This window comes from Phalaenopsis equestris, unplaced genomic scaffold, assembly GCF_001263595.1.
Source record: "Phalaenopsis equestris unplaced genomic scaffold, ASM126359v1 Scaffold000063, whole genome shotgun sequence".
Taxonomy (NCBI): Eukaryota; Viridiplantae; Streptophyta; class Magnoliopsida; order Asparagales; family Orchidaceae; genus Phalaenopsis; species Phalaenopsis equestris.
Genome location: NW_018164505.1, coordinates 275,420 through 285,247, shown reverse-complemented (window position 1 = coordinate 285,247; position 9,828 = coordinate 275,420).

The following is a 9,828-nucleotide window of genomic DNA, read 5'->3' as shown; positions in this document are numbered from 1 at the left end:
ACTAAACCTCAACAAAAAATGAGGTCAACAAGGAGGTTGTGTGAAGTGACTTCAATGTTGGAAGAAGTTGTGATGATTTGAAATCTTGCACTTCATTTACTTCTTAATTTGACTAATTAAGATGTTAATACTTGCTGTGAGAACATGTAAGATTCGAGATGGTATTGTCTCAGTCAACACATAGTTAAAATCACGTATAAAATCACGTATTGATTTCATGAATGAGAATGTATTTCATGTGGTTGAGTGTAAATAAATAGTGAAATATATTTTAAAGCGTGTAAAAGTAGAGGAATTTAGAGTGACATGCTAAAGTCCCCAATTTAATTTATAGTTTTATGTTTTGATATGAGATGTTAGCCTCCAAGTGGAGGGAGAAGATGGAACTCTAAAGTGAGAGTGTTAGCCTCCAAGTATTCTTATTTATTTCATAGTAGAAAACTTACCTAGCTTTTGCTTTGGATCAAGTTTTTGACTTTGTTGTAAATTAAGAATAACTATTAATAAATTAAGAATAACTATTAAGGAAATTAAACATATAATCACATTCATCACGTTTTACATCTATATAAAAAGTCAGGATCAAACATCCATTCTAAGATGGTGATGTCAGGAAGTGCAGCAGGTGGTGGAGCTGCAAAAACATCAATGAGTCGATCGAATGAGGTTTTTATAAAATTGTCATTTTCTTTCTTCTTCCTACCAAGCCTATGCCTCTTTGACAGTGAACTTGACTCCCTCATCTACTTATGTTAATATTACACACTTCTTTGTCAACTGTCACCTGCTCATGTGAGAAGTCATCTGATATGCCTGCAAACCCCATCTCACTAAGGTTGAATGCATGCTTTCGTATCATGACAACCCCTTTAAATATTATGTCAAGTTTATCTTCAAAGTCAGGTTCAATTTCACTCTGCTTATATTTTTTCCCTGTCAACATTTTCTGTAAAAATGTATTGAGAAGGGGGTTTAGAGGGGTTATTTATTAAACCAAAACATTATGAGAATAAATAAATTGAGAGTGTAAATATTTCCTCTAATTTCTCAACTCATCATTCATCTAGAGCATCAATTTTTCTCTTAATGGGATCCCAATCCAACCCGGTAGATCATTTCAACTCCTTCCAAAATTTTCATTTCTTATTCAATTGATCTCATTTATTTTTGAATTTGAGCATGTCATAATCCCTCAAGTCAATTCTTTCAACCATTTCGCAATATTTTGCCAAATTTCCTTGTTAAAATACATGGTTGTCATACTTCTGAGTTATATTTATTTAATATAGAGATTGCAAAAAATATTTGTAACTTTTTTATACCACATAGAAGATAGACCCCCTTCATTCGTCTTAGACATGATAGAACTATAAGAAACTTAAAATATAAGTACAAGTAATAATTGTAACTAAACAAAAAAAAAGATGCAATATTTTCAGCATATGAAGTAAATGGCCTAACTCCAACAATCCAATATGGTCATTAGATTTGGATAGCAGGTTGCCATCAAATTTGGATAACAGGTTGCCAACAATACTAGAAGAATCCCTTAAACCATCACCATCCAATACATTGAACCAGAAGAACAAAAAAAAAAATGGGAGAAAGCATCTATAGTTATGCAAGACATTTCCAAACAGTGACATGATAAATGTTGTTATAAAAAGAAATGAAAATATGCTTGTAAAATGAAATCTAACAGTGTAGGTAAAATTAAACAATTGTAGAAAAAAAAGAGATGGATCATCCAGGTGATTGGCCAAATGCATGAGCAATAGACAAGCCAAATTGCTATTACTCTAAGAAATGTAAACATTTTTTATGACTTCCAATTGAGAATCTTGTCTCCAATTGAATAGTTTTGCATGACAGAGCTTCTTTAACTTTAAGAAGATATGTAGTATAGAGCAAAATTATGGCCAAAATTTTATGTTTCTCGCCCTTCATAAATTCTCTCTCTCTCTCTCTCTCTATAGTAAATTCGAGATTTCAAAAACTGAGAGGAATTGAGAATAAACTAAATTGCCTAATGAAACCCAATAGCCTAACAAAGAGCACTAAATTGATCTAATAGCCAAATGATCCTTCATAATAGCTATGAAGGACAATACCACTATTGAGCTCATTTTTTGTTGAGGTCTAGTTTTTCCTCTTTAGCAGCCTATGGTCTAGTGTTGACCTCACTTTTGGTTGAGGTCTAGAAAACTTCTTTAGTAGCCTAGGTCTAGCCATAGGACTTTCCTATTGACTAGTCTTAGAGCTTGGAGTTCACATATTGGTCATAACCTCTAGCACTTAGTAGATGGGATCAGTATGGGGGAACTCAAGTGGAGTCCGCCATAGGATGGTCAGGCCTTAAGACTAACCCTGGGGGATCTGGTTTTGGTGGGGCTAACTTGCACACATTACACTTTCTCACATATTGTAAACCTTAAGATCCCTTAAGTTGGTCTCCTACTCCTTTTGGAAAGCTCATGTGAATGACCATGTACCCCTAGTCTTTGGCTAAGAGGGTTAGAACCAACTCATTGAGCATTCAAAATGAGTCCTCATATGGCTTCTATTTGTTTTGTATGGCTTCATGGCTTGTTGGCCCATTTTGACCCAAATCACCAAATTACTAAAATACCCTTACAACCCTAATTTTTTCAAAATTACCCAAAATACCTAATTGTTTCCAAAAATTATCTCAAACCACTAACCACTATCCAAATTGACCAAAATCCACCAAAATCACTAAATTCCCAAAATACCCAAAAAATTGCCAAAATTACCAAAATACCCCTCAAACCTAAAAATTCCAAAATAACCTAAAAATTCCAAAATCATCTTCCAAAATCATCTCAAATATTCCCAATTTCAAATTTTTATCATCAATTTGACCCAATTTGACCAAAAGCCCCAATTTGCCCTTAAAGGCTCAAATGTCCCCAAATTAGTCCCAATTTTAGCCCAATTGACCCCAATCTTGCCCAATTTCAATTCTAAATCAAGATTCAGCATTCCCAATCTTAATTTAAATAAAATTCAAGCCTAAATTGATCCAATTGCAAGCCTAATTTTATTCAAATCCAAAAGGCCTAGTTTTGACTATAGGCCTAAATTCACTAAATTAGCCCCCCAACTCAATTCAAAAACACTTGAGGTTCTTCCAAAGCCTTCATGACATATTCCTACACCAAACTCAACATTCAATTAGCCCAAAATTTAGCCCAAATTCAATTTTAAATTCAAAAGCCCAAGCTCACCACATTTAATTTCAAAAGCCCAAATCTAAAGCCCATATGACAATTCTTTCTCTTCATCATCCATTTGATTAAAATCATTCCTAAAGTCTTAAATTCAAAATCAAAGCATTCCAAATCAAGCATCAAGCCAAACTTCACCAAAAATACCAAATAAATGCAAAATCCCTTCTCATGAAAATTAGCCAAGCCACATGCAAGCCATGAAGCCACTCTCAAGCCATAAAGAAAGCCATGAGAGCCTTGCCACATCATCAAGCTATCAATGGAAAGAGGCCAAGCCACTTTTAAGCCTCTTTAAAAAGTTTTTTAACCCTTTTAATGAATCACTTAAATCCATGCTTAGCCAAAATCCCTTGGATGGAGACCTCTCCACACCAATTTAGCTAAACTAGTCAATTGGGGTTAGCCAAAATCCCTTGGTGGCTGAACCCAACCCAAATCATGATTTGACCCAAAATAGCCCTTCCTCCATACTATTTCAATTCAATGCCTTTACACATGGCCAACGCTAATTGACATCGCCAAACCCAAGCCCTAACCTCCCTAGACTGGATGGTGACCTGAGCCTGGCCGGTCGGCCACCTAGGTCGCCGGAAAAGCCACCCCAAATTGCTCCACCTAGGCTAAAACTCAAAATTAAACCCATCCAAGTTGTCTCATCCCAATTGGATTTTGAACCTTGTTGGAATTCACATAAGCAACCTAGGGCACCCACCAATTGCCCCTCGTGGCCTCTCCTTCCCCCTCTATTTAAACTCATCCTCCATGGCCAAAGTAAAAGAGCTTGAAATTCTTTGGGGAGACTCTGCCAAATTACTTCCAGAGCTTCCTTAAGACCACTTGAGTTCAACCCAACCATCCCTAGCCACTCAAATCCATTGCTCCAGCTCAATTTCGGAGCTCAATTTCTAGGCCGAAACATGACATTTCCAAATACTTTACCAAATTCAAATTAACTGCACCCACACCATCCCCACAGTGAGAGAGGAAGATCCCCGATAGAAGCCCCATCACTAGAGCACCCTAAGGTGGACTTTGATCAACACCCTAAATCGGCCATGGTTAAAATTGGATATAGGCAATTCACCACGACAAAAGGCTCCATCCCTAGGCTCTTGGGATCCCCACGAAGCTTCCACAAGCATCTAATCGAGGCTTCACCTCTTGGACCAAGGTATTGGAATTGAACCCTAAACCGAGCTTCATTTGATTCTCCATGTGCATTGAGTTGATTTAAGGGTTGATTAATCATATGGATGTGTGTGTCTCATCAAGACGAGTCGATAAGAACAAACCTCACTTGATTTGGTTGAGAATCGACCAAGATATTAGGTCTAGAAAATGGACAGTTTGCGGGCTTGACTCGTTGGGGACGATGACTACATGTCATCTGATCTAGCGTGTTTTGCTTGGACGGTCGTGATTATGTCGAGCGGAGCCGTGGTTTGAAAAGGGGGAGTTGAAGCGGATGGCGACAAGTTTCTCTTCGACGTGTACGAGGCTTAGTAGGATAAGTGGATAAATAAGATTTTATTTGAATTGTTTAAATGCCCATAACTTAAAAAATCCATAACTTTATGTAAAAAAATCATAAAAATAAAATAAAAATACTCTCTTGCTCAGCGAACACAGGAGAATAATGTGGAAATATTTTCATGTCCATTTGATGAATATTTTATTTTTAATTAATTAAATGGTGTTTTTCTTATTTTGATTCTCCATTTGCATAGACATTTCACCATGGCATGGGACCATGGGGCTTTTGATGTCTCTACTGTTAGGCATCTCCCCTAATTTTTCCAAGGTCAGGGGGCTTCTCTAACTAGAGATATCCAATTTTCAAGTTAATGGTCCCTATTTTGGTATAAAAATTATAATAATTAAAATGCTTATTATAAAAATACAAAACATGTTTTAGTAGGTTCATTGTGGTAAAAAAATCTTACAAAAAATACAAACTTGATTTAACTCATTGAAAATAATCCTTATTGTCACTAACCCTAAAAATGAAAAGAAAATTAATTTGGAGAAAAGATAAATGTAAATGGCATAAAAATCACTCTCCACTATAATTTAATGTTAGGGAGCTCCCCATAAAATTTTCAACTCAATTGAATTAAATTAACCATTTAAATGGATTAATTAAGTGAAATCATATTTTTGGCATTAAAATAATTTCAATAACTAAAATACAACTCAAAAAATTACAAAATTGGTTTTGGGAGCTCCTCATGACCAAAGGAACCTAAGAAAAATAAAATTTGAATAAAAATAAATTCTTTATTTTTAAGCCATTTTAGAGCATTTAAATAATTAAAAACTAATTAAAAATAAAAAATGGTAAAAACACACTAAAATGTCACATTTGACTTGCTGATCACTTGGGACTAATTAAAATAATTTTCCTATTTTTTAAGTAAAAATATTAATTTTAAAAGCTTAAAAATGAATTTTCTTTAATTTTTAACTAAAATAATTCCAATAATTAAAATATAAATCAAAAAAATATGAAATTTATTTCTTTGGATTTCCTGGACTCAGAGAGATTTAATAAAAATATAAAACTTAATTTTCCATTTAAATATTATTTTATATTTAATTAATAATCAAAACTAATAAATAATTTTAATAATTAAATTAAATTTCTAGAAATCATGAAAATTGGTCCAAGTGGTCCTCTAAGTTAGATGAACCTATAATTTTATTAAGGACAGAAGTTTTATTTTGATTGAGTTACTAAATTTTCATTGAAAATTCCTATTTTTGCATTGTAAATAATTATAAAAATTAAATAAATTCCAAAAAATTATATTTTCTTCTCTGATGTTTTAATTAACCCATGAGTGGAGTAACATAAAATTTTCAAGTCATTTGAGTCTAATTTAATGAATTATGGGGTGGTAAGGCCTTAGGGGCAAAAGTGTAATTTTGGAATTTAGAGCTTAATTAATATTTAGGTCTGAAATATTTAGGCCTAATCCGGAGGGTAAATGAGTAATAAATGATCTTAAAATAACATGTCCTAATGATTGAAATACTAATGATTAAAATATAAAAGAGATAAGTGGTAGAAACCAACCTCACTTTGAATTTCATAAAGGATAAATTCATAATTTTTCAAATTAATGAAATTTGGAAGAATATTTAAATAAGGGGATACTAAGGTGAGGGGTTTGATTTTGGGAGATCATAACTCAATGATTTGAAGCCCCCAATTAATATTTTTAAAATGATTTTTTTAAACTGATTTATAATTCATCATAAGAATATAAATATTAAAAAAATATTTTTTCTTAAAATTACAAATCTACCCATTAAATCTTAAGGGCTTAGTAGTTAATTAAGCTTAATTAAAATTTTATCTAATGAGGTTTAGAGAACTAACTATAATTAATTTGAAATATTCAAAACACTACAAGCCCATCCCTTAAAAAATCAAATTAATTAATTAAGTCAAGTTGCCTCTAAGGGCCTTTATCTATATAACTCATAAAAGAGACATCAAGTGATAATTACCCTACTTAAGAGATAATCAAAACATCATAATTCACTGAGCATAAGAGTATTAACTGGATGAACTATATAGTAAACAAAATAAGAACAAAATGAACTCAAGATAATTCCAAGGACTATGAAATGTCTAGGGTATTACCCGAGACTTCTTCATGATCCTTGACTTTATTACCCAAGACTTCTTCATGATCATTTGGAAACCTTGAAGGACACCTGAACTTATTATAATTTGCTTAAGGGTCCTCAAAATTTGGACCCACTAGAATATGAAATAGGATTTGGTAGGCACACCTCAAACTTGTATTTTCTACTTTTCCTTATAAAGCATTGTTGACCTCACTTTTGGTTGAGGTCTAGAAAACTTTATACTTTCTTTTATTGTACTTTCTACACTATACTTTTATGCTTACAAACTTGCATGCTAAACAACGATGTCACTCTGTATAAAAACCAAAACTGCTAGGATTGAAAACTAAAACCTTTATGATAGCCACAAAATTGAAACCAAAACCAAAAGTAAAATCAACCAAGATAAAACTCACCGCCACAACATTCAAAATATAAAACAGCTAAAAATTTAATCACAAACATCATAAAACAACAATTGCAATAAAATTAAGATGTCTTTATCGGATGACCGGGAATCCCTCGGAGGATATAACCTATGGTTGCTAACGAGATTTTCGATGGTCTAAATGAAAATATGAAACTCATTAAGTTGAGTTTAGTAAATTCATTTAGATTAAGTAAATTTGATAGAAAATAGTGGTAACGGAATGAGGGAACCGTAGGATCCTAATCGGCGTCGCTTTAATCAACTTTAATATACCCTATAACACTTAAATGACCATAACCATAGGGACATCTGATTTAACATCATAACTTGACACATTAAAAAACTTAAACTCATCATGACGAGGAGCTTGGAGCTAGCATTGTGGGCAGCACGACCATCTTCAACAGCAAGAGAATCTATAACAGCATATCTTTTCTTAGAATTGAACAAACAATCCATAGGATTTTGAGGTTGTCTGCCTAATGCAACCCTCAACTCATCTTTAGGCTTTTGTATAGCTCTGCTATACAATTTAAGCCTAACCTGCTTTAGGATTCCGAGGTTGTCGTCTATCACAACCTAAATCCTTACATCTTCCAAGCTATTTGTGTGATCGCTTCACACGAATATAAGTCATAATTAATAAAATTGGTAGAATGAAACATTCAATAATTCTAATCTCTAAAATCAAAACTAAACCATAGGATAGCTTGGGAAGCCACCAAGATTCTCTCCGGATTTGTGACATCCCCTAGTTTATCTTCCTTTGGATTCCAAAATAAAATGTTCCAAATTCGAGTCATTCCCCTTTCACACCTCTTTGTCTGATCTCATTGAAAAGTACTGATCCTTTGACCTCTTTGAAGATAATATCTCCTGATTTTTATCGAGAGTTTTCTTAGATGACTTCGGTTATCTAAGATGTAATTAACTATAGGGGTTTGCTCTTATAGGAAACATTTTCAAACCCAACTTAATATAAACCCTATTTAATTTTTCGTATTCAATAGGAGAAATTGTTGACTTATAAATAAAATGATTTTCGCAGATTTAAATGGATGTTATATAATTATTAGTTTATTTAATCGAGTCTTCACCAGTAAGTAATGTATTTATCCCTAGGGATAGGTGCACTACTTGTGGTATTAGACTCGTTTATTTAAACTACTAGGGATATGAGATCAGTTTGGTCTTGTATTTTCAAAAATTTAAAATACTATTTTTTCTAATTTATATATGTATTAAATTAAATTAAAACGGGTGTTGGGATATCAATCCTAACAGCCGACAACTTCACAACTCCTAAACCAAAAATAGTGTCGACAACCACTCATCTCCAGCCAATACAAGTGCAAATGTCCAGTTCTCCCGAAAGTGAACTATGCTCAACACCATCACCACTCATCTCGAGGCTAAAAATAATTTTCATTCTAGAGATAAATATATGTCACCTTACAACTCATCTCAACACTTTTACCACTATGCTCAACACCATTACCAATCATCTCAAGAGTAAAAAGATTTATCCCCATTCCAGAGATAGCTTGTAACTCATCTCAGCACCAGGAACAGACACAAACAGTTCCATATATATAGGACTTTAGCCCCAATAACAAAAATAAACACCTTCTTTTATTTGCTCTTACCCAATTAGATAACCTAAGAATGAATGCATTTAAGAACTCCTTTCCCAATTACTAACAATAAGAAAAGGAATTAGAAGGAGAAGAGGATATGCACATTTGAAACAAATTTCCATGTTACCCACTTCATAAAGCATTTGAAAAAAGTTGAGGGATATGAACTAAACTTTCCATGTTTCCCAAACTAGTTGAAGGATATGTACTCAGTATTTAAGATACTTGCACTTCAAAAAATAAAGAGAATTGTGTGTTATGTATGTATGTAAATGCCGCATTATATTTTAAGATACTTGAGAAAGCATTCAACTAATGCAAATTCTACCATACTGTATGTACGATAAAGCATTCATCACTAATGCAAATTCCATCATTAAGGAATTGTGTGTTCTGTATGTAAATGCCCCATTATATTTTCTAACTAAAGAGCATAGAAATTGAAATGTAACTACATAGAGTGGTATGTATGTAAATCCCCCATTATATTGTTTTTAAAGAGTGCATAAGATTTGAATAGGAAATGAAGTGGTAGGTATGTAAATCCCCCGTTACATTTCTTTTCAACAGATCACAGGAATTGAAAATTGTAATTCCAACATTCCTAAGCAGAAAATTGATCATAGGAATAGGAAGTCATATGTATGTAAATGCCACAACAAATGCTTCTATTTCTCAAATTCCCCCATCATATTTGTAATTCCAATATTCCCAAGCAAAAAAAATGAAAGCACTGTGAGAATCAAATGCATACTTGCGAGAAGGGAGGAGAGGGAATATCGAGTAGGGCGAGAGTGTGAGGTCGAAAACACACCTCATATGTGCCGATCTCCGACAAAGTGAAGGAGAAGAGGAGAGATTCTCCTCGGAAGAG